This window comes from Pelodiscus sinensis, chromosome 4, assembly GCF_052426305.1.
Source record: "Pelodiscus sinensis isolate ZL-2025 chromosome 4, ASM5242630v1, whole genome shotgun sequence".
NCBI classification, from domain to species: domain Eukaryota; kingdom Metazoa; phylum Chordata; order Testudines; family Trionychidae; genus Pelodiscus; species Pelodiscus sinensis.
This window is the reverse complement of record NC_143055.1, coordinates 136738397-136763263: the sequence shown is the minus strand read 5'-3', so window position 1 is coordinate 136763263 and position 24867 is coordinate 136738397.

The following is a 24867-nucleotide window of genomic DNA, read 5'->3' as shown; positions in this document are numbered from 1 at the left end:
CGCTACGGAATTACACGTGCATTACCCGCAATGACCACCGAGCGGCACTGTGGAGGCGCTACGGAATTACACGTGCATTACCCGCAATGACCACCGAGCGGCACTGTGGGGGCGCTACGGAATTACACGTGCATTACCCGCAATGACCACCGAGCGGCACTGTGGGGGCGCTACGGAATTACACGTGCATTACCCGCAATGACCACCGAGCGGCACTGTGGAGGCGCTACGGAATTACACGTGCATTACCCGCAATGACCACCGAGCGGCACTGTGGAGGCGCTTCGGAATTACACGTGCATTACCCGCAATGACCACCGAGCGGCACTGTGGGGGCGCTACGGAATTACACGTGCATTACCGCCGGTGACTACCGAGCGGCACTGTTGCTCTGCTAAGGGCCGTTATTTCCAAATAAAAAAGATTGTTCTTAGGGTAGAAATGCCCCATTCCGAACTAAGAACACGCTGGACGGGGCTATGCCGGGGGGCGGGGCTATGATAGGGGCGGGGCGCGCTGCGACGTGCCCCGGGAGGCCGCTCTCTGAGAACTACAAGTCCCAGGATGCGTCGCTAACACTTGGAGTGACAGGAGCGCTGGACCAACCGCGTCGCTCCCTGGTCAATGCCCCGTTGTGATGTCACTTCCGCTGCACCCGCCCAACCGAACAGCGCCGGGCCTGCCCTGGCCCTGCAATGGCCGATGGGAGCTGCGGACAGGGGCACTCAGTTTCCCACAAGCCACTGCGGCTACTTTCCCTACTCCCCCTCATCCCGCCCCTCCCCATTGTTGGGCGGGGCTCCTGCCTCAGAGACGGCAGCGTCCTTAGCTGATGCTCCGCCCCCACTCGGGAGAGGAGACTCCGCGGCAACCCTTCCCCCCCAAACTCCTCCCCGCCCCGTGCAGTCTGAACCCCCCAAACTCCTCCCCGCCCCGTGCAGTCTGCTCCCCCCCACCAAACTCCTCCCCGCCCCATGCAGTCTGCTCCCCCCCACCAAACTCCTCCCCGCCCAATGCAGTGTGAACCCCCCCAAATTCCTCTCCGCCCCGTGCAGTCTGAACCCCCCCCAAACTCCTCCCCGCCCCGTGCAGTCTGCTCCCCTCCCCAAACTCCTCCCCGCCCCCTGCAGACTGATCACCCCCAAAATTTCTCTCCGCCGCGTGCAGTCCGATCCCCCCCAACCTCCTCTCCGCCCCGTGCAGTCCGATCCCCTCCCAAAGTCCTCCCCGCCCCGTGCAGTCCGATCCCCCCCAAGCTCCTCCCCCCCGTGCAGTCCGCTCCCCCCCACCAAACTGCTCTCCGCCCCGTGCAGTCTGCTCCCCCCAAACTCCTCCCCGCCCCGTGCAGTCTGCTCCCCCAACTCCTCCCCGCCCCGTGCAGTCTGCTCCCCCTCACCACCAAACTCCTCTCCGCCCCGTGCAGTCTGATCCCCCTCCAAACTCCTCCCCCCCGTGCAGTCTGATCCCCCCCAAACTGCTCCCCACCCCGTGCAGTCCGCTCCCCCCAACTCCTCTCCGCCCCGTGCAGTCTGATTCCCCCCACCAAACTCCTCTCCGCCCCGTGCAGTCTGATTCCCCCCACCAAACTCCTCTCCGCCCCGTGCAGTCTGCTCCCCCCCAAACTCCTCTCCGCCCCGTGCAGTCTGCTCCCCCCAACTCCTCCCCGCCCCGTGCAGTCTGCTCCCCCTCACCACCAAACTCCTCCTCCCCCCGTGCAGTCTGATCCCCCCAAACTCCTCCCCCCGTGCAGTCTGATCCCCCCCAAACTCCTCGCCCCGTGCAGTCTGATCTCCTACCCCCCACAAAACTCCTCCCCCCGTGCAGTCTGATCCCCCCCAAACTCCTCGCCCCGTGCAGTCTGATCTCCTACCCCCCACAAAACTCCCCCCGTGCAGTCTGATCCCCCCCAAACTCCTCCCCCCGTGCAGTCTGAACCCCCCAAACTCCTCCCCGCCCCGTGCAGTCTGCTCCCCCCCACCAAACTCCTCCCCGCCCCATGCAGTCTGCTCCCCCCCACCAAACTCCTCCCCGCCCCGTGCAGTCTCCTCCCCCCCACCAAACTCCTCCCCGCCCAATGCAGTGTGAACCCCCCCAAATTCCTCTCCGCCCCGTGCAGTCTGAACCCCCCCCAAACACCTCCCCGCCCCGTGCAGTCTGCTCCCCTCCCCAAACTCCTCCCCGCCCCCTGCAGACTGATCACCCCCAAAATTTCTCTCCGCCGCGTGCAGTCCGATCCCCCCCAACCTCCTCTCCGCCCCGTGCAGTCCGATCCCCTCCCAAAGTCCTCCCCGCCCCGTGCAGTCCGATCCCCCCCAAGCTCCTCCCCCCCGTGCAGTCCGCTCCCCCCCACCAAACTGCTCTCCGCCCCGTGCAGTCTGCTCCCCCCAAACTCCTCCCCGCCCCGTGCAGTCTGCTCCCCCAACTCCTCCCCGCCCCGTGCAGTCTGCTCCCCCTCACCACCAAACTCCTCTCCGCCCCGTGCAGTCTGATCCCCCTCCAAACTCCTCCCCCCGTGCAGTCTGATCCCCCCCAAACTGCTCCCCACCCCGTGCAGTCCGCTCCCCCCAACTCCTCCCCACCCCGTGCAGTCTGATCCCCACCAAACTCCTCTCCGCCCCGTGCAGTCTGATTCCCCCCACCAAACTCCTCTCCGCCCCGTGCAGTCTGCTCCCCCCCAAACTCCTCTCCGCCCCGTGCAGTCTCCTCCCCCCAACTCCTCCCCGCCCCGTGCAGTCTGCTCCCCCTCACCACCAAACTCCTCCTCTCCCCGTGCAGTCTGATCCCCCCAAACTCCTCCCCCCGTGCAGTCTGATCCCCCCCAAACTCCTCGCCCCGTGCAGTCTGATCTCCTACCCCCCACAAAACTCCTCCCCCCGTGCAGTCTGATCCCCCCCAAACTCCTCGCCCCGTGCAGTCTGATCTCCTACCCCCCACAAAACTCCCCCCGTGCAGTCTGATCCCCCCCGAACTCCTCCCCCCGTGCAGTCTGATCCCCTACCCCCCAAACTCCTCCCCGCCCCGTGCAGTCTGAACCCCCCAAACTCCTCCCCGCCCCGTGCAGTCTGCTCCCCCCCACCAAACTCCTCCCCGCCCCATGCAGTCTGCTCCCCCCCACCAAACTCCTCCCCGCCCCGTGCAGTCTCCTCCCCCCCACCAAACTCCTCCCCGCCCAATGCAGTGTGAACCCCCCCAAATTCCTCTCCGCCCCGTGCAGTCTGAACCCCCCCCAAACTCCTCCCCGCCCCGTGCAGTCCGATCCCCCCAAACTCTTCCCTGCCCCGTGCAGTGCGATCCCCCCAAATTCCTCTCCCCCCGTGCAGTCTGATCCCCCCCAAACTCCTCCCCGCCCCGTGCAGTCCGATCCCCCCAAACTCTTCCCCGCCCCGTGCAGTGCGATCCCCCCAAATTCCTCTCCCCCCGTGCAGTCTGATCCCCCCAAACTCCTCCCCGCCCCGTGCAGTCCGATCCCCCCCAAACTCCTCCCCCCCGTGCAGTCTGATCCTCCCCCCCGTGCAGTCTGATCCTCCCCCCCGTGCAGTCTGATCCCCCCCAAACTCCTCCCCGCCCCGTGCAGTCTGATCCCCCCCAAACTCCTCCCCGCCCCGTGCAGTCCGATCCCCCCCAAACTCTTCCCCGCCCTGTGCAGTCCGATCCCCCCAAACTCCTCCCCGCCCCGTGCAGTCTGATCTCCCCCAAAACTCCTCCCCGCCCCGTGCAGTCTGATCCCCCCCAAACTGCGCTCCGCCCCGTGCAGTCTGAACCCCTCCCCAAACTCCTCCCCTCCCCGTGCAGACTGATCCTCCCCCCCGTGCAGTCTGATCCCCCCCCAAACTCCTCCCCGCTCCGTGCAGTCTGATCCCCCCCAAACTCCTCTCCCCCCCGTGCAGTCTGATCCCCCCCACACTCCCCTCCGCCCCGTGCAGTCTGATCCCCCCCCAAACTCCTGTCCGCCCCGTGCAGTCTGATCCCCCCCAAAGTTCCTCCCTGCCCCGTGCAGTCTGATCCTCCCCCCAAACTCCTCCCCGCTCCGTGCAGTCTGATCCTCCCCCCCGTGCAGTCTGATCCCCCCAAACTCCTCCCCGCTCCGTGCAGTCTGATCCCCCCAAACTCCTCTCCCCCCCGTGCAGTCTGATCCCCCCAAACTCCTCCCCGCCCCGTGCAGTCCGATGCCCCCCAAACTCCTCTCCGCCCCGTGTAGTCTGATCCCCTCCCCAAACTCCTCTCCGCCCCGTGCAGTCTGAACCCCTCCCCAAACTCCTCGCCGCCCCGTGGAGTCTGATCCTCCCCCCCGTGCAGTCTGATCCCCCCCAAACTCCTCTCCCCCCCGTGCAGTCTGATCCCCCCCAAACTGCTCCCCCGCAGAGCCTGCAGTGCGGGATGAGGGGGCCGGGGGCAGGAGGGGAGAGGGCTGTGCGGAGCCTGCAGTGCGGGATGAGGGGGCCATGGGCAGGAGGGGAGAGGGCTGCGCGGAGCCTGCAGTGCGGGATGAGGGGGCCGGGGGCAGGAGGGGAGGGGGCCGGGGGCAGGAGGGGAGAGGGCTGTGCGGAGCCTGGAGTGCGGGATGAGGGGGCCATGGGCAGGAGGGGAGAGGGCTCCGCGGAGCCTGGAAATAACGAGCTTCTTACTTTGCCTGCTGTCAAAGGGCAAGACTGGGGCCACGTGGCGTGCGGAGCAGGGACAGCAGCTGGGGCCGATGGAATTACACGTGCATTACCCGCAATGACCACCGAGCGGCACTGTGGAGGCGCTACGGAATTACACGTGCATTACCGGCAATGACCACCGAGCGGCACTGTGGAGGCGCTACGGAATTACACGTGCATTACCCGCAATGACCACCGAGCGGCACTGTGGAGGCGCTACGGAATTACACGTGCATTACCCGCAATGACCACCGAGCGGCACTGTGGAGGCGCTACGGAATTACACGTGCATTACCTGCAATGACCACCGAGCGGCACTGTGGAGGCGCTACGGAATTACACGTGCATTACCCGCAATGACCACCGAGCGGCACTGTGGAGGCGCTACGGAATTACACGTGCATTACCCGCAATGACCACCGAGCGGCACTGTGGAGGCGCTTCGGAATTACACGTGCATTACCCGCAATGACCACCGAGCGGCACTGTGGAGGCGCTACGGAATTACACGTGCATTACCCGCAATGACCACCGAGCGGCACTGTGGGGGCGCTACGGAATTACACGTGCATTACCCGCAATGACCACCGAGCGGCACTGTGGGGGCGCTACGGAATTACACGTGCATTACCGCCGGTGACTACCGAGCGGCACTGTTGCTCTGCAAAGGGCCGTTATTTCCAAATAAAAAAGATTGTTCTTAGGGTAGAAATGCCCCATTCCGAACTAAGAACACGCTGGACGGGGCTATGCCGGGGGGCGGGGCTATGATAGGGGCGGGGCGCGCTGCGACGTGCCCCGGGAGGCCGCTCTCTGAGAACTACAAGTCCCAGGATGCGTCGCTAACACTTGGAGTGACAGGAGCGCTGGACCAACCGCGTCGCTCCCTGGTCAATGCCCCGTTGTGATGTCACTTCCGCTGCACCCGCCCAACCGAACAGCGCCGGGCCTGCCCTGGCCCTGCAATGGCCGATGGGAGCTGCGGACAGGGGCACTCAGTTTCCCACAAGCCACTGCGGCTACTTTCCCTACTCCCCCTCATCCCGCCCCTCCCCATTGTTGGGCGGGGCTCCTGCCTCAGAGACGGCAGCGTCCTTAGCTGATGCCCCGCCCCCACTCGGGAGAGGAGACTCCGCGGCAACCCTTCCCCCCCAAACTCCTCCCCGCCCCGTGCAGTCTGAACCCCCCAAACTCCTCCCCGCCCCATGCAGTCTGCTCCCCCCCACCAAACTCCTCCCCGCCCAATGCAGTGTGAACCCCCCCAAATTCCTCTCCGCCCCGTGCAGTCTGAACCCCCCCCAAACTCCTCCCCGCCCCGTGCAGTCTGCTCCCCTCCCCAAACTCCTCCCCGCCCCCTGCAGACTGATCACCCCCAAAATTTCTCTCCGCCGCGTGCAGTCCGATCCCCCCAACCTCTTCTCCGCCCCGTGCAGTCCGATCCCCCCCAAGCTCCTCCCCCCCCGTGCAGTCCGCTCCCCCCCACCAAACTCCTCTCCGCCCCGTGCAGTCTGCTCCCCCCCACCAAACTCCTCCCCGCCCCATGCAGTCTGCTCCCCCCCACCAAACTCCTCCCCGCCCCGTGCAGTCTCCTCCCCCCCACCAAACTCCTCCCCGCCCAATGCAGTGTGAACCCCCCCAAATTCCTCTCCGCCCCGTGCAGTCTGAACCCCCCCCAAACACCTCCCCGCCCCGTGCAGTCTGCTCCCCTCCCCAAACTCCTCCCCGCCCCCTGCAGACTGATCACCCCCAAAATTTCTCTCCGCCGCGTGCAGTCCGATCCCCCCCAACCTCCTCTCCGCCCCGTGCAGTCCGATCCCCTCCCAAAGTCCTCCCCGCCCCGTGCAGTCCGATCCCCCCCAAGCTCCTCCCCCCCGTGCAGTCCGCTCCCCCCCACCAAACTGCTCTCCGCCCCGTGCAGTCTGCTCCCCCCAAACTCCTCCCCGCCCCGTGCAGTCTGCTCCCCCAACTCCTCCCCGCCCCGTGCAGTCTGCTCCCCCTCACCACCAAACTCCTCTCCGCCCCGTGCAGTCTGATCCCCCTCCAAACTCCTCCCCCCCGTGCAGTCTGATCCCCCCCAAACTGCTCCCCACCCCGTGCAGTCCGCTCCCCCCAACTCCTCCCCACCCCGTGCAGTCTGATCCCCACCAAACTCCTCTCCGCCCCGTGCAGTCTGATTCCCCCCACCAAACTCCTCTCCGCCCCGTGCAGTCTGCTCCCCCCCAAACTCCTCTCCGCCCCGTGCAGTCTGCTCCCCCCAACTCCTCCCCGCCCCGTGCAGTCTGCTCCCCCTCACCACCAAACTCCTCCTCTCCCCGTGCAGTCTGATCCCCCCAAACTCCTCCCCCCGTGCAGTCTGATCCCCCCCAAACTCCTCGCCCCGTGCAGTCTGATCTCCTACCCCCCACAAAACTCCTCCCCCCGTGCAGTCTGATCCCCCCCAAACTCCTCGCCCCGTGCAGTCTGATCTCCTACCCCCCACAAAACTCCCCCCGTGCAGTCTGATCCCCCCCGAACTCCTCCCCCCGTGCAGTCTGATCCCCTACCCCCCAAACTCCTCCCCGCCCCGTGCAGTCTGAACCCCCCAAACTCCTCCCCGCCCCGTGCAGTCTGCTCCCCCCCACCAAACTCCTCCCCGCCCCATGCAGTCTGCTCCCCCCCACCAAACTCCTCCCCGCCCCGTGCAGTCTCCTCCCCCCCACCAAACTCCTCCCCGCCCAATGCAGTGTGAACCCCCCCAAATTCCTCTCCGCCCCGTGCAGTCTGAACCCCCCCCAAACTCCTCCCCGCCCCGTGCAGTCCGATCCCCCCAAACTCTTCCCTGCCCCGTGCAGTGCGATCCCCCCAAATTCCTCTCCCCCCGTGCAGTCTGATCCCCCCCAAACTCCTCCCCGCCCCGTGCAGTCTGATCCCCCCAAACTCCTCCCCGCCCCGTGCAGTCTGATACCCCCTCAAACTACTCCCCCCCCGTGCAGTCTGATCCCCCCAAACTTCCCCCCGCCCCGTGCAGTCTGATCCTCCCCCCCGTGCAGTCTGATCCCCCCCAAACTCCTCCCCGCCCCGTGCAGTCCGATCCCCCCAAACTCTTCCCCGCCCCGTGCAGTGCGATCCCCCCAAATTCCTCTCCCCCCGTGCAGTATGATCCCCCCAAACTCCTCCCCGCCCCGTGCAGTCCGATCCCCCCCAAACTCCTCCCCCCCGTGCAGTCTGATCCTCCCCCCCGTGCAGTCTGATCCCCCCCAAACTCCTCCCCGCCCCGTGCAGTCCGATCCCCCCCAAACTCTTCCCCGCCCTGTGCAGTCCGATCCCCCCAAACTCCTCCCCGCCCCGTGCAGTCTGATCTCCCCCAAAACTCCTCCCCGCCCCGTGCAGTCTGATCCCCCCCAAACTGCGCTCCGCCCCGTGCAGTCTGAACCCCTCCCCAAACTCCTCCCCGCCCCGTGCAGACTGATCCTCCCCCCCGTGCAGTCTGATCCCCCCCCAAAACTCCTCCCCGCTCCGTGCAGTCTGATCCCCCCCAAACTCCTCTCCCCCCCGTGCAGTCTGATCCCCCCCACACTCCCCTCCGCCCCGTGCAGTCTGATCCCCCCCCCAAACTCCTGTCCGCCCCGTGCAGTCTGATCCCCCCCAAAGCTCCTCCCTGCCCCGTGCAGTCTGATCCTCCCCCCAAACTCCTCCCCGCTCCGTGCAGTCTGATCCTCCCCCCCGTGCAGTCTGATCCCCCCAAACTCCTCCCGGCTCCGTGCAGTCTGATCCCCCCAAACTCCTCTCCCCCCCGTGCAGTCTGATCCCCCCAAACTCCTCCCCGCCCCGTGCAGTCCGATGCCCCCCAAACTCCTCTCCGCCCCGTGTAGTCTGATCCCCTCCCCAAACTCCTCTCCGCCCCGTGCAGTCTGAACCCCTCCCCAAACTCCTCGCCGCCCCGTGGAGTCTGATCCTCCCCCCCGTGCAGTCTGATCCCCCCCAAACTCCTCTCCCCCCCGTGCAGTCTGATCCCCCCCAAACTGCTCCCCCGCAGAGCCTGCAGTGCGGGATGAGGGGGCCGGGGGCAGGAGGGGAGAGGGCTGTGCGGAGCCTGCAGTGCGGGATGAGGGGGCCGGGGGCAGGAGGGGAGGGGGCCGGGGGCAGGAGGGGAGAGGGCTGTGCGGAGCCTGGAGTGCGGGATGAGGGGGCCATGGGCAGGAGGGGAGAGGGCTCCGCGGAGCCTGGAAATAACGAGCTTCTTACTTTGCCTGCTGTCAAAGGGCAAGACTGGGGCCACGTGGCGTGCGGAGCAGGGACAGCAGCTGGGGGCGATGGAATTACACGTGCATTACCCGCAATGACCACCGAGCGGCACTGTGGAGGCGCTTCGGAATTACACGTGCATTACCCGCAATGACCACCGAGCGGCACTGTGGAGGCGCTACGGAATTACACGTGCATTACCGGCAATGACCACCGAGCGGCACTGTGGAGGCGCTACGGAATTACACGTGCATTACCTGCAATGACCACCGAGCGGCACTGTGGAGGCGCTACGGAATTACACGTGCATTACCCGCAATGACCACCGAGCGGCACTGTGGAGGCGCTACGGAATTACACGTGCATTACCCGCAATGACCACCGAGCGGCACTGTGGAGGCGCTACGGAATTACACGTGCATTACCCGCAATGACCACCGAGCGGCACTGTGGAGGCGCTTCGGAATTACACGTGCATTACCCGCAATGACCACCGAGCGGCACTGTGGGGGCGCTACGGAATTACACGTGCATTACCGCCGGTGACTACCGAGCGGCACTGTTGCTCTGCAAAGGGCCGTTATTTCCAAATAAAAAAGATTGTTCTTAGGGTAGAAATGCCCCATTCCGAACTAAGAACACGCTGGACGGGGCTATGCCGGGGGGCGGGGCTATGATAGGGGCGGGGCGCGCTGCGACGTGCCCCGGGAGGCCGCTCTCTGAGAACTACAAGTCCCAGGATGCGTCGCTAACACTTGGAGTGACAGGAGCGCTGGACCAACCGCGTCGCTCCCTGGTCAATGCCCCGTTGTGATGTCACTTCCGCTGCACCCGCCCAACCGAACAGCGCCGGGCCTGCCCTGGCCCTGCAATGGCCGATGGGAGCTGCGGACAGGGGCACTCAGTTTCCCACAAGCCACTGCGGCTACTTTCCCTACTCCCCCTCATCCCGCCCCTCCCCATTGTTGGGCGGGGCTCCTGCCTCAGAGACGGCAGCGTCCTTAGCTGATGCCCCGCCCCCACTCGGGAGAGGAGACTCCGCGGCAACCCTTCCCCCCCAAACTCCTCCCCGCCCCGTGCAGTCTGAACCCCCCAAACTCCTCCCCGCCCCGTGCAGTCTGCTCCCCCCCACCAAACTCCTCCCCGCCCCATGCAGTCTGCTCCCCCCCACCAAACTCCTCCCCGCCCAATGCAGTGTGAACCCCCCCAAATTCCTCTCCGCCCCGTGCAGTCTGAACCCCCCCCAAACTCCTCCCCGCCCCGTGCAGTCTGCTCCCCTCCCCAAACTCCTCCCCGCCCCCTGCAGACTGATCACCCCCAAAATTTCTCTCCGCCGCGTGCAGTCCGATCCCCCCCAACCTCCTCTCCGCCCCGTGCAGTCCGATCCCCTCCCAAAGTCCTCCCCGCCCCGTGCAGTCCGATCCCCCCCAAGCTCCTCCCCCCCGTGCAGTCCGCTCCCCCCCACCAAACTGCTCTCCGCCCCGTGCAGTCTGCTCCCCCCAAACTCCTCCCCGCCCCGTGCAGTCTGCTCCCCCAACTCCTCCCCGCCCCGTGCAGTCTGCTCCCCCTCACCACCAAACTCCTCTCCGCCCCGTGCAGTCTGATCCCCCTCCAAACTCCTCCCCCCCCGTGCAGTCTGATCCCCCCCAAACTGCTCCCCACCCCGTGCAGTCCGCTCCCCCCAACTCCTCTCCGCCCCGTGCAGTCTGATTCCCCCCACCAAACTCCTCTCCGCCCCGTGCAGTCTGATTCCCCCCACCAAACTCCTCTCCGCCCCGTGCAGTCTGCTCCCCCCCAAACTCCTCTCCGCCCCGTGCAGTCTGCTCCCCCCAACTCCTCCCCGCCCCGTGCAGTCTGCTCCCCCTCACCACCAAACTCCTCCTCCCCCCGTGCAGTCTGATCCCCCCAAACTCCTCCCCCCGTGCAGTCTGATCCCCCCCAAACTCCTCGCCCCGTGCAGTCTGATCTCCTACCCCCCACAAAACTCCTCCCCCCGTGCAGTCTGATCCCCCCCAAACTCCTCGCCCCGTGCAGTCTGATCTCCTACCCCCCACAAAACTCCCCCCGTGCAGTCTGATCCCCCCCAAACTCCTCCCCCCGTGCAGTCTGATCCCCTACCCCCCAAACTCCTCCCCGCCCCGTGCAGTCTGAACCCCCCAAACTCCTCCCCGCCCCGTGCAGTCTGCTCCCCCCCACCAAACTCCTCCCCGCCCCATGCAGTCTGCTCCCCCCCACCAAACTCCTCCCCGCCCCGTGCAGTCTCCTCCCCCCCACCAAACTCCTCCCCGCCCAATGCAGTGTGAACCCCCCCAAATTCCTCTCCGCCCCGTGCAGTCTGAACCCCCCCCAAACACCTCCCCGCCCCGTGCAGTCTGCTCCCCTCCCCAAACTCCTCCCCGCCCCCTGCAGACTGATCACCCCCAAAATTTCTCTCCGCCGCGTGCAGTCCGATCCCCCCCAACCTCCTCTCCGCCCCGTGCAGTCCGATCCCCTCCCAAAGTCCTCCCCGCCCCGTGCAGTCCGATCCCCCCCAAGCTCCTCCCCCCCGTGCAGTCCGCTCCCCCCCACCAAACTGCTCTCCGCCCCGTGCAGTCTGCTCCCCCCAAACTCCTCCCCGCCCCGTGCAGTCTGCTCCCCCAACTCCTCCCCGCCCCGTGCAGTCTGCTCCCCCTCACCACCAAACTCCTCTCCGCCCCGTGCAGTCTGATCCCCCTCCAAACTCCTCCCCCCCGTGCAGTCTGATCCCCCCCAAACTGCTCCCCACCCCGTGCAGTCCGCTCCCCCCAACTCCTCCCCACCCCGTGCAGTCTGATCCCCACCAAACTCCTCTCCGCCCCGTGCAGTCTGATTCCCCCCACCAAACTCCTCTCCGCCCCGTGCAGTCTGCTCCCCCCCAAACTCCTCTCCGCCCCGTGCAGTCTGCTCCCCCCAACTCCTCCCCGCCCCGTGCAGTCTGCTCCCCCTCACCACCAAACTCCTCCTCTCCCCGTGCAGTCTGATCCCCCCAAACTCCTCCCCCCGTGCAGTCTGATCCCCCCCAAACTCCTCGCCCCGTGCAGTCTGATCTCCTACCCCCCACAAAACTCCTCCCCCCGTGCAGTCTGATCCCCCCCAAACTCCTCGCCCCGTGCAGTCTGATCTCCTACCCCCCACAAAACTCCCCCCGTGCAGTCTGATCCCCCCCGAACTCCTCCCCCCGTGCAGTCTGATCCCCTACCCCCCAAACTCCTCCCCGCCCCGTGCAGTCTGAACCCCCCAAACTCCTCCCCGCCCCGTGCAGTCTGCTCCCCCCCACCAAACTCCTCCCCGCCCCATGCAGTCTGCTCCCCCCCACCAAACTCCTCCCCGCCCCGTGCAGTCTCCTCCCCCCCACCAAACTCCTCCCCGCCCAATGCAGTGTGAACCCCCCCAAATTCCTCTCCGCCCCGTGCAGTCTGAACCCCCCCCAAACTCCTCCCCGCCCCGTGCAGTCCGATCCCCCCAAACTCTTCCCTGCCCCGTGCAGTGCGATCCCCCCAAATTCCTCTCCCCCCGTGCAGTCTGATCCCCCCCAAACTCCTCCCCGCCCCGTGCAGTCCGATCCCCCCAAACTCTTCCCCGCCCCGTGCAGTGCGATCCCCCCAAATTCCTCTCCCCCCGTGCAGTCTGATCCCCCCAAACTCCTCCCCGCCCCGTGCAGTCCGATCCCCCCCAAACTCCTCCCCCCCGTGCAGTCTGATCCTCCCCCCCGTGCAGTCTGATCCCCCCCAAACTCCTCCCCGCCCCGTGCAGTCTGATCCCCCCCAAACTCCTCCCCGCCCCGTGCAGTCCGATCCCCCCCAAACTCTTCCCCGCCCTGTGCAGTCCGATCCCCCCAAACTCCTCCCCGCCCCGTGCAGTCTGATCTCCCCCAAAACTCCTCCCCGCCCCGTGCAGTCTGGTCCCCCCCAAACTGCGCTCCGCCCCGTGCAGTCTGAACCCCTCCCCAAACTCCTCCCCTCCCCGTGCAGACTGATCCTCCCCCCCGTGCAGTCTGATCCCCCCCCAAACTCCTCCCCGCTCCGTGCAGTCTGATCCCCCCCAAACTCCTCTCCCCCCCGTGCAGTCTGATCCCCCCCACACTCCCCTCCGCCCCGTGCAGTCTGATCCCCCCCCAAACTCCTGTCCGCCCCGTGCAGTCTGATCCCCCCCAAAGTTCCTCCCTGCCCCGTGCAGTCTGATCCTCCCCCCAAACTCCTCCCCGCTCCGTGCAGTCTGATCCTCCCCCCCGTGCAGTCTGATCCCCCCAAACTCCTCCCCGCTCCGTGCAGTCTGATCCCCCCAAACTCCTCTCCCCCCCGTGCAGTCTGATCCCCCCAAACTCCTCCCCGCCCCGTGCAGTCCGATGCCCCCCAAACTCCTCTCCGCCCCGTGTAGTCTGATCCCCTCCCCAAACTCCTCTCCGCCCCGTGCAGTCTGAACCCCTCCCCAAACTCCTCGCCGCCCCGTGGAGTCTGATCCTCCCCCCCGTGCAGTCTGATCCCCCCCAAACTCCTCTCCCCCCCGTGCAGTCTGATCCCCCCCAAACTGCTCCCCCGCAGAGCCTGCAGTGCGGGATGAGGGGGCCGGGGGCAGGAGGGGAGAGGGCTGTGCGGAGCCTGCAGTGCGGGATGAGGGGGCCATGGGCAGGAGGGGAGAGGGCTGCGCGGAGCCTGCAGTGCGGGATGAGGGGGCCGGGGGCAGGAGGGGAGGGGGCCGGGGGCAGGAGGGGAGAGGGCTGTGCGGAGCCTGGTGTGTGGGATGAGGGGGCCATGGGCAGGAGGGGAGAGGGCTCCGCGGAGCCTGGAAATAACGAGCTTCTTACTTTGCCTGCTGTCAAAGGGCAAGACTGGGGCCACGTGGCGTGCGGAGCAGGGACAGCAGCTGGGGGCGATGGAATTACACGTGCATTACCCGCAATGACCACCGAGCGGCACTGTGGAGGCGCTTCGGAATTACACGTGCATTACCCGCAATGACCACCGAGCGGCACTGTGGAGGCGCTACGGAATTACACGTGCATTACCGGCAATGACCACCGAGCGGCACTGTGGAGGCGCTACGGAATTACACGTGCATTACCCGCAATGACCACCGAGCGGCACTGTGGAGGCGCTACGGAATTACACGTGCATTACCCGCAATGACCACCGAGCGGCACTGTGGAGGCGCTACGGAATTACACGTGCATTACCGGCAATGACCACCGAGCGGCACTGTGGAGGCGCTACGGAATTACACGTGCATTACCCGCAATGACCACCGAGCGGCACTGTGGAGGCGCTACGGAATTACACGTGCATTACCCGCAATGACCACCGAGCGGCACTGTGGGGGCGCTACGGAATTACACGTGCATTACCCGCAATGACCACCGAGCGGCACTGTGGGGGCGCTACGGAATTACACGTGCATTACCGCCGGTGACTACCGAGCGGCACTGTTGCTCTGCAAAGGGCCGTTATTTCCAAATAAAAAAGATTGTTCTTAGGGTAGAAATGCCCCATTCCGAACTAAGAACACGCTGGACGGGGCTATGCCGGGGGGCGGGGCTATGATAGGGGCGGGGCGCGCTGCGACGTGCCCCGGGAGGCCGCTCTCTGAGAACTACAAGTCCCAGGATGCGTCGCTAACACTTGGAGTGACAGGAGCGCTGGACCAACCGCGTCGCTCCCTGGTCAATGCCCCGTTGTGATGTCACTTCCGCTGCACCCGCCCAACCGAACAGCGCCGGGCCTGCCCTGGCCCTGCAATGGCCGATGGGAGCTGCGGACAGGGGCACTCAGTTTCCCACAAGCCACTGCGGCTACTTTCCCTACTCCCCCTCATCCCGCCCCTCCCCATTGTTGGGCGGGGCTCCTGCCTCAGAGACGGCAGCGTCCTTAGCTGATGCCCCGCCCCCACTCGGGAGAGGAGACTCCGCGGCAACCCTTCCCCCCCAAACTCCTCCCCGCCCCGTGCAGTCTGAACCCCCCAAACTCCTCCCCGCCCCATGCAGTCTGCTCCCCCCCACCAAACTCCTCCCCGCCCAATGCAGTGTGAACCCCCCCAAATTCCTCTCCGCCCCGTGCAGTCTGAACCCCCCCCAAACTCCTCCCCGCCCCGTGCAGTCTGCTCCCCTCCCCAAACTCCTCCCCGCCCCCTGCAGACTGATCACCCCCAAAATTTCTCTCCGCCGCGTGCAGTCCGATCCCCCCCAACCTCCTCTCCGCCCCGTGCAGTCCGATCCCCCCCAAGCTCCTCCCCCCCCGTGCAGTCCGCTCCCCCCCACCAAACTGCTCTCCGCCCCGTGCAGTCTGCTCCCCCCAAACTCCTCCCCGCCCCGTGCAGTCTGCTCCCCCAACTCCTCCCCGCCCCGTGCAGTCTGCTCCCCCTCACCACCAAACTCCTCTCCGCCCCGTGCAGTCTGATCCCCCTCCAAACTCCTCCCCCCCGTGCAGTCTGATCCCCCCCAAACTGCTCCCCACCCCGTGCAGTCCGCTCCCCCCAACTCCTCCCCACCCCGTGCAGTCTGATCCCCACCAAACTCCTCTCCGCCCCGTGCAGTCTGATTCCCCCCACCAAACTCCTCTCCGCCCCGTGCAGTCTGCTCCCCCCCAAACTCCTCTCCGCCCCGTGCAGTCTGCTCCCCCCAACTCCTCCCCGCCCCGTGCAGTCTGCTCCCCCTCACCACCAAACTCCTCCTCCCCCCGTGCAGTCTGTTCCCCCCCACCAAACTCCTCCCCGCCCCGTGCAGTCTCCTCCCCCCCACCAAACTCCTCCCCGCCCAATGCAGTGTGAACCCCCCCAAATTCCTCTCCGCCCCGTGCAGTCTGAACCCCCCCCAAACTCCTCCCCGCCCCGTGCAGTCTGCTCCCCTCCCCAAACTCCTCCCCGCCCCCTGCAGACTGATCACCCCCAAAATTTCTCTCCGCCGCGTGCAGTCCGATCCCCCCCAACCTCCTCTCCGCCCCGTGCAGTCCGATCCCCTCCCAAAGTCCTCCCCGCCCCGTGCAGTCCGATCCCCCCCAAGCTCCTCCCCCCCGTGCAGTCCGCTCCCCCCCACCAAACTGCTCTCCGCCCCGTGCAGTCTGCTCCCCCCAAACTCCTCCCCGCCCCGTGCAGTCTGCTCCCCCAACTCCTCCCCGCCCCGTGCAGTCTGCTCCCCCTCACCACCAAACTCCTCTCCGCCCCGTGCAGTCTGATCCCCCTCCAAACTCCTCCCCCCCGTGCAGTCTGATCCCCCCCAAACTGCTCCCCACCCCGTGCAGTCCGCTCCCCCCAACTCCTCCCCACCCCGTGCAGTCTGATCCCCACCAAACTCCTCTCCGCCCCGTGCAGTCTGATTCCCCCCACCAAACTCCTCTCCGCCCCGTGCAGTCTGCTCCCCCCCAAACTCCTCTCCGCCCCGTGCAGTCTGCTCCCCCCAACTCCTCCCCGCCCCGTGCAGTCTGCTCCCCCTCACCACCAAACTCCTCCTCTCCCCGTGCAGTCTGATCCCCCCAAACTCCTCCCCCCGTGCAGTCTGATCCCCCCCAAACTCCTCGCCCCGTGCAGTCTGATCTCCTACCCCCCACAAAACTCCTCCCCCCGTGCAGTCTGATCCCCCCCAAACTCCTCGCCCCGTGCAGTCTGATCTCCTACCCCCCACAAAACTCCCCCCGTGCAGTCTGATCCCCCCCGAACTCCTCCCCCCGTGCAGTCTGATCCCCTACCCCCCAAACTCCTCCCCGCCCCGTGCAGTCTGAACCCCCCAAACTCCTCCCCGCCCCGTGCAGTCTGCTCCCCCCCACCAAACTCCTCCCCGCCCCATGCAGTCTGCTCCCCCCCACCAAACTCCTCCCCGCCCCGTGCAGTCTCCTCCCCCCCACCAAACTCCTCCCCGCCCAATGCAGTGTGAACCCCCCCAAATTCCTCTCCGCCCCGTGCAGTCTGAACCCCCCCCAAACTCCTCCCCGCCCCGTGCAGTCCGATCCCCCCAAACTCTTCCCTGCCCCGTGCAGTGCGATCCCCCCAAATTCCTCTCCCCCCGTGCAGTCTGATCCCCCCCAAACTCCTCCCCGCCCCGTGCAGTCCGATCCCCCCAAACTCTTCCCCGCCCCGTGCAGTGCGATCCCCCCAAATTCCTCTCCCCCCGTGCAGTCTGATCCCCCCAAACTCCTCCCCGCCCCGTGCAGTCCGATCCCCCCCAAACTCCTCCCCCCCGTGCAGTCTGATCCTCCCCCCCGTGCAGTCTGATCCCCCCCAAACTCCTCCCCGCCCCGTGCAGTCTGATCCCCCCCAAACTCCTCCCCGCCCCGTGCAGTCCGATCCCCCCCAAACTCTTCCCCGCCCTGTGCAGTCCGATCCCCCCAAACTCCTCCCCGCCCCGTGCAGTCTGATCTCCCCCAAAACTCCTCCCCGCCCCGTGCAGTCTGATCCCCCCCAAACTGCGCTCCGCCCCGTGCAGTCTGAACCCCTCCCCAAACTCCTCCCCGCTCCGTGCAGTCTGATCCTCCCCCCCGTGCAGTCTGATCCCCCCCCAAACTCCTCCCCGCTCCGTGCAGTCTGATCCCCCCCAAACTCCTCTCCCCCCCGTGCAGTCTGATCCCCCCCACACTCCCCTCCGCCCCGTGCAGTCTGATCCCCCCCCAAACTCCTGTCCGCCCCGTGCAGTCTGATCCCCCCCAAAGTTCCTCCCTGCCCCGTGCAGTCTGATCCTCCCCCCAAACTCCTCCCCGCTCCGTGCAGTCTGATCCTCCCCCCCGTGCAGTCTGATCCCCCCAAACTCCTCCCCGCTCCGTGCAGTCTGATCCCCCCAAACTCCTCTCCCCCCCGTGCAGTCTGATCCCCCCAAACTCCTCCCCGCCCCGTGCAGTCCGATGCCCCCCAAACTCCTCTCCGCCCCGTGTAGTCTGATCCCCTCCCCAAACTCCTCTCCGCCCCGTGCAGTCTGAACCCCTCCCCAAACTCCTCGCCGCCCCGTGGAGTCTGATCCTCCCCCCCGTGCAGTCTGATCCCCCCCAAACTCCTCTCCCCCCCGTGCAGTCTGATCCCCCCCAAACTGCTCCCCCGCAGAGCCTGCAGTGCGGGATGAGGGGGCCGGGGGCAGGAGGGGAGAGGGCTGTGCGGAGCCTGCAGTGCGGGATGAGGGGGCCATGGGCAGGAGGGGAGAGGGCTGCGCGGAGCCTGCAGTGCGGGATGAGGGGGCCGGGGGCAGGAGGGGAGGGGGCCGGGGGCAGGAGGGGAGAGGGCTGTGCGGAGCCTGGAGTGCGGGATGAGGGGGCCATGGGCAGGAGGGGAGAGGGCTCCGCGGAGCCTGGAAATAACGAGCTTCTTACTTTGCCTGCTGTCAAAGGGCAAGACTGGGGCCACGTGGCGTGCGGAGCAGGGACAGCAGCTGGGGGCGATGGAATTACACGTGCATTACCCGCAATGACCACCGAGCGGCACTGTGGAGGCGCTACGGAATTACACGTGCATTACCCGCAATGACCACCGAGCGGCACTGTGGAGGCGCTACGGAATTACACGTGCATTACCGGCAATGACCACCGAGCGGCACTGTGGAGGCGCTACGGAATTACACGTGCATTACCCGCAATGACCACCGAGCGGCACTGTGGAGGCGCTACGGAATTACACGTGCATTACCCGCAATGACCACCGAGCGGCACTGTGGGGGCGCTACGGAATTACACGTGCATTACCCGCAATGACCACCGAGCGGCACTGTGGGGGCGCTACGGAATTACACGTGCATTACCGCCGGTGACTACCGAGCGGCACTGTTGCTCTGCAAAGGGCCGTTATTTCCAAATAAAAAAGATTGTTCTTAGGGTAGAAATGCCCCATTCCGAACTAAGAACACGCTGGACGGGGCTATGCCGGGGGGCGGGGCTATGATAGGGGCGGGGCGCGCTGCGACGTGCCCCGGGAGGCCGCTCTCTGAGAACTACAAGTCCCAGGATGCGTCGCTAACACTTGGAGTGACAGGAGCGCTGGACCAACCGCGTCGCTCCCTGGTCAATGCCCCGTTGTGATGTCACTTCCGCTGCACCCGCCCAACCGAACAGCGCCGGGCCTGCCCTGGCCCTGCAATGGCCGATGGGAGCTGCGGACAGGGGCACTCAGTTTCCCACAAGCCACTGCGGCTACTTTCCCTACTCCCCCTCATCCCGCCCCTCCCCATTGTTGGGCGGGGCTCCTGCCTCAGAGACGGCAGCGTCCTTAGCTGATGCCCCGCCCCCACTCGGGAGAGGAGACTCCGCGGCAAACCTTCCCCCCCAAACTCCTCCCCGCCCCGTGCAGTCTGAACCCCCCAAACTCCTCCCCGCCCCATGCAGTCTGCTCCCCCCCACCAAACTCCTCCCCGCCCAATGCAGTGTGAACCCCCCCAAATTCCTCTCCGCCCCGTGCAGTCTGAACCCCCCCCAAACTCCTCCCCGCCCCGTGCAGTCTGCTCCCCTCCCCAAACTCCTCCCCGCCCCCTGCAGACTGATCACCCCCAAAATTTCTCTCCGCCGCGTGCAGTCCGATCCCCCCCAACCTCCTCTCCGCCCCGTGCAGTCCGATCCCCCCCAAGCTCCTCCCCCCCCGTGCAGTCCGCTCCCCCCCACCAAACTGCTCTCCGCCCCGTGCAGTCTGCTCCCCCCAAACTCCTCCCCGCCCCGTGCAGTCTGCTCCCCCAACTCCTCCCCGCCCCGTGCAGTCTGCTCCCCCTCACCACCAAACTCCTCTCCGCCCCGTGCAGTCTGATCCCCCTCCAAACTCCTCCCCCCCGTGCAGTCTGATCCCCCCCAAACTGCTCCCCACCCCGTGCAGTCCGCTCCCCCCAACTCCTCCCCACCCCGTGCAGTCTGATCCCCACCAAACTCCTCTCCGCCCCGTGCAGTCTGATTCCCCCCACCAAACTCCTCTCCGCCCCGTGCAGTCTGCTCCCCCCCAAACTCCTCTCCGCCCCGTGCAGTCTGCTCCCCCCAACTCCTCCCCGCCCCGTGCAGTCTGCTCCCCCTCACCACCAAACTCCTCCTCCCCCCGTGCAGTCTGATCCCCCCAAACTCCTCCCCCCGTGCAGTCTGATCCCCCCCAAACTCCTCGCCCCGTGCAGTCTGATCTCCTACCCCCCACAAAACTCCTCCCCCCGTGCAGTCTGATCCCCCCCAAACTCCTCGCCCCGTGCAGTCTGATCTCCTACCCCCCACAAAACTCCCCCCGTGCAGTCTGATCCCCCCCAAACTCCTCCCCCCCGTGCAGTCTGATCCCCTACCCCCCAAACTCCTCCCCGCCCCGTGCAGTCTGCTCCCCCCCACCAAACTCCTCCCCGCCCCATGCAGTCTGCTCCCCCCCACCAAACTCCTCCCCGCCCCGTGCAGTCTCCTCCCCCCCACCAAACTCCTCCCCGCCCAATGCAGTGTGAACCCCCCCAAATTCCTCTCCGCCCCGTGCAGTCTGAACCCCCCCCAAACTCCTCCCCGCCCCGTGCAGTCTGCTCCCCTCCCCAAACTCCTCCCCGCCCCCTGCAGACTGATCACCCCCAAAATTTCTCTCCGCCGCGTGCAGTCCGATCCCCCCCAACCTCCTCTCCGCCCCGTGCAGTCCGATCCCCTCCCAAAGTCCTCCCCGCCCCGTGCAGTCCGATCCCCCCCAAGCTCCTCCCCCCCGTGCAGTCCGCTCCCCCCCACCAAACTGCTCTCCGCCCCGTGCAGTCTGCTCCCCCCAAACTCCTCCCCGCCCCGTGCAGTCTGCTCCCCCAACTCCTCCCCGCCCCGTGCAGTCTGCTCCCCCTCACCACCAAACTCCTCTCCGCCCCGTGCAGTCTGATCCCCCTCCAAACTCCTCCCCCCCGTGCAGTCTGATCCCCCCCAAACTGCTCCCCACCCCGTGCAGTCCGCTCCCCCCAACTCCTCCCCACCCCGTGCAGTCTGATCCCCACCAAACTCCTCTCCGCCCCGTGCAGTCTGATTCCCCCCACCAAACTCCTCTCCGCCCCGTGCAGTCTGCTCCCCCCCAAACTCCTCTCCGCCCCGTGCAGTCTGCTCCCCCCAACTCCTCCCCGCCCCGTGCAGTCTGCTCCCCCTCACCACCAAACTCCTCCTCTCCCCGTGCAGTCTGATCCCCCCAAACTCCTCCCCCCGTGCAGTCTGATCCCCCCCAAACTCCTCGCCCCGTGCAGTCTGATCTCCTACCCCCCACAAAACTCCTCCCCCCGTGCAGTCTGATCCCCCCCAAACTCCTCGCCCCGTGCAGTCTGATCTCCTACCCCCCACAAAACTCCCCCCGTGCAGTCTGATCCCCCCCGAACTCCTCCCCCCGTGCAGTCTGATCCCCTACCCCCCAAACTCCTCCCCGCCCCGTGCAGTCTGAACCCCCCAAACTCCTCCCCGCCCCGTGCAGTCTGCTCCCCCCCACCAAACTCCTCCCCGCCCCATGCAGTCTGCTCCCCCCCACCAAACTCCTCCCCGCCCCGTGCAGTCTCCTCCCCCCCACCAAACTCCTCCCCGCCCAATGCAGTGTGAACCCCCCCAAATTCCTCTCCGCCCCGTGCAGTCTGAACCCCCCCCAAACTCCTCCCCGCCCCGTGCAGTCCGATCCCCCCAAACTCTTCCCTGCCCCGTGCAGTGCGATCCCCCCAAATTCCTCTCCCCCCGTGCAGTCTGATCCCCCCCAAACTCCTCCCCGCCCCGTGCAGTCCGATCCCCCCAAACTCTTCCCCGCCCCGTGCAGTGCGATCCCCCCAAATTCCTCTCCCCCCGTGCAGTCTGATCCCCCCAAACTCCTCCCCGCCCCGTGCAGTCCGATCCCCCCCAAACTCCTCCCCCCCGTGCAGTCTGATCCTCCCCCCCGTGCAGTCTGATCCCCCCCAAACTCCTCCCCGCCCCGTGCAGTCTGATCCCCCCCAAACTCCTCCCCGCCCCGTGCAGTCCGATCCCCCCCAAACTCTTCCCCGCCCTGTGCAGTCCGATCCCCCCAAACTCCTCCCCGCCCCGTGCAGTCTGATCTCCCCCAAAACTCCTCCCCGCCCCGTGCAGTCTGATCCCCCCCAAACTGCGCTCCGCCCCGTGCAGTCTGAACCCCTCCCCAAACTCCTCCCCGCTCCGTGCAGTCTGATCCTCCCCCCCGTGCAGTCTGATCCCCCCCCAAACTCCTCCCCGCTCCGTGCAGTCTGATCCCCCCCAAACTCCTCTCCCCCCCGTGCAGTCTGATCCCCCCCACACTCCCCTCCGCCCCGTGCAGTCTGATCCCCCCCCAAACTCCTGTCCGCCCCGTGCAGTCTGATCCCCCCCAAAGTTCCTCCCTGCCCCGTGCAGTCTGATCCTCCCCCCAAACTCCTCCCCGCTCCGTGCAGTCTGATCCTCCCCCCCGTGCAGTCTGATCCCCCCAAACTCCTCCCCGCTCCGTGCAGTCTGATCCCCCCAAACTCCTCTCCCCCCCGTGCAGTCTGATCCCCCCAAACTCCTCCCCGCCCCGTGCAGTCCGATGCCCCCCAAACTCCTCTCCGCCCCGTGTAGTCTGATCCCCTCCCCAAACTCCTCTCCGCCCCGTGCAGTCTGAACCCCTCCCCAAACTCCTCGCCGCCCCGTGGAGTCTGATCCTCCCCCCCGTGCAGTCTGATCCCCCCCAAACTCCTCTCCCCCCCGTGCAGTCTGATCCCCCCCAAACTGCTCCCCCGCAGAGCCTGCAGTGCGGGATGAGGGGGCCGGGGGCAGGAGGGGAGAGGGCTGTGCGGAGCCTGCAGTACGGGATGAGGGGGCCATGGGCAGGAGGGGAGAGGGCTGCGCGGAGCCTGCAGTGCGGGATGAGGGGGCCGGGGGCAGGAGGGGAGGGGGCCGGGGGCAGGAGGGGAGAGGGCTGTGCGGAGCCTGGAGTGCGGGATGAGGGGGCCATGGGCAGGAGGGGAGAGGGCTCCGCGGAGCCTGGAAATAACGAGCTTCTTACTTTGCCTGCTGTCAAAGGGCAAGACTGGGGCCACGTGGCGTGCGGAGCAGGGACAGCAGCTGGGGGCGATGGAATTACACGTGCATTACCCGCAATGACCACCGAGCGGCACTGTGGAGGCGCTACGGAATTACACGTGCATTACCCGCAATGACCACCGAGCGGCACTGTGGAGGCGCTACGGAATTACACGTGCATTACCTGCAATGACCACCGAGCGGCACTGTGGAGGCGCTACGGAATTACACGTGCATTACCCGCAATGACCACCGAGCGGCACTGTGGAGGCGCTTCGGAATTACACGTGCATTACCCGCAATGACCACCGAGCGGCACTGTGGGGGCGCTACGGAATTACACGTGCATTACCGCCGGTGACTACCGAGCGGCACTGTTGCTCTGCTAAGGGCCGTTATTTCCAAATAAAAAAGATTGTTCTTAGGGTAGAAATGCCCCATTCCGAACTAAGAACACGCTGGACGGGGCTATGCCGGGGGGCGGGGCTATGATAGGGGCGGGGCGCGCTGCGACGTGCCCCGGGAGGCCGCTCTCTGAGAACTACAAGTCCCAGGATGCGTCGCTAACACTTGGAGTGACAGGAGCGCTGGACCAACCGCGTCGCTCCCTGGTCAATGCCCCGTTGTGATGTCACTTCCGCTGCACCCGCCCAACCGAACAGCGCCGGGCCTGCCCTGGCCCTGCAATGGCCGATGGGAGCTGCGGACAGGGGCACTCAGTTTCCCACAAGCCACTGCGGCTACTTTCCCTACTCCCCCTCATCCCGCCCCTCCCCATTGTTGGGCGGGGCTCCTGCCTCAGAGACGGCAGCGTCCTTAGCTAATGCCCCGCCCCCACTCGGGAGAGGAGACTCCGCGGCAACCCTTCCCCCCCAAACTCCTCCCCGCCCCGTGCAGTCTGAACCCCCCAAACTCCTCCCCGCCCCATGCAGTCTGCTCCCCCCCACCAAACTCCTCCCCGCCCAATGCAGTGTGAACCCCCCCAAATTCCTCTCCGCCCCGTGCAGTCTGAACCCCCCCCAAACTCCTCCCCGCCCCGTGCAGTCTGCTCCCCTCCCCAAACTCCTCCCCGCCCCCTGCAGACTGATCACCCCCAAAATTTCTCTCCGCCGCGTGCAGTCCGATCCCCCCCAACCTCCTCTCCGCCCCGTGCAGTCCGATCCCCCCCAAGCTCCTCCCCCCCGTGCAGTCCGCTCCCCCCCACCAAACTGCTCTCCGCCCCGTGCAGTCTGCTCCCCCCAAACTCCTCCCCGCCCCGTGCAGTCTGCTCCCCCTCACCACCAAACTCCTCTCCGCCCCGTGCAGTCTGATCCCCCTCCAAACTCCTCCCCCCCGTGCAGTCTGATCCCCCCCAAACTGCTCCCCACCCCGTGCAGTCCGCTCCCCCCAACTCCTCCCCACCCCGTGCAGTCTGATCCCCACCAAACTCCTCTCCGCCCCGTGCAGTCTGATTCCCCCCACCAAACTCCTCTCCGCCCCGTGCAGTCTGCTCCCCCCCAAACTCCTCTCCGCCCCGTGCAGTCTGCTCCCCCCAAACTCCTCCCCGCCCCGTGCAGTCTGCTCCCCCAACTCCTCCCCGCCCCGTGCAGTCTGCTCCCCCTCACCACCAAACTCCTCTCCGCCCCGTGCAGTCTGATCCCCTCCAAACTCCTCCCCCCGTGCAGTCTGATCCCCCCCAAACTGCTCCCCACCCCGTGCAGTCCGCTCCCCCCAACTCCTCCCCACCCCGTGCAGTCTGATCCCCACCAAACTCCTCTCCGCCCCGTGCAGTCTGATTCCCCCCACCAAACTCCTCTCCGCCCCGTGCAGTCTGCTCCCCCCCAAACTCCTCTCCGCCCCGTGCAGTCTGATCCCCCTCCAAACTCCTCCCCCCGTGCAGTCTGATCCCCCCCAAACTGCTCCCCACCCCGTGCAGTCCGCTCCCCCCAACTCCTCCCCACCCCGTGCAGTCTGATCCCCACCAAACTCCTCTCCGCCCCGTGCAGTCTGATTCCCCCCACCAAACTCCTCTCCGCCCCGTGCAGTCTGCTCCCCCCCAAACTCCTCTCCGCCCCGTGCAGTCTGCTCCCCCCAACTCCTCCCCGCCCCGT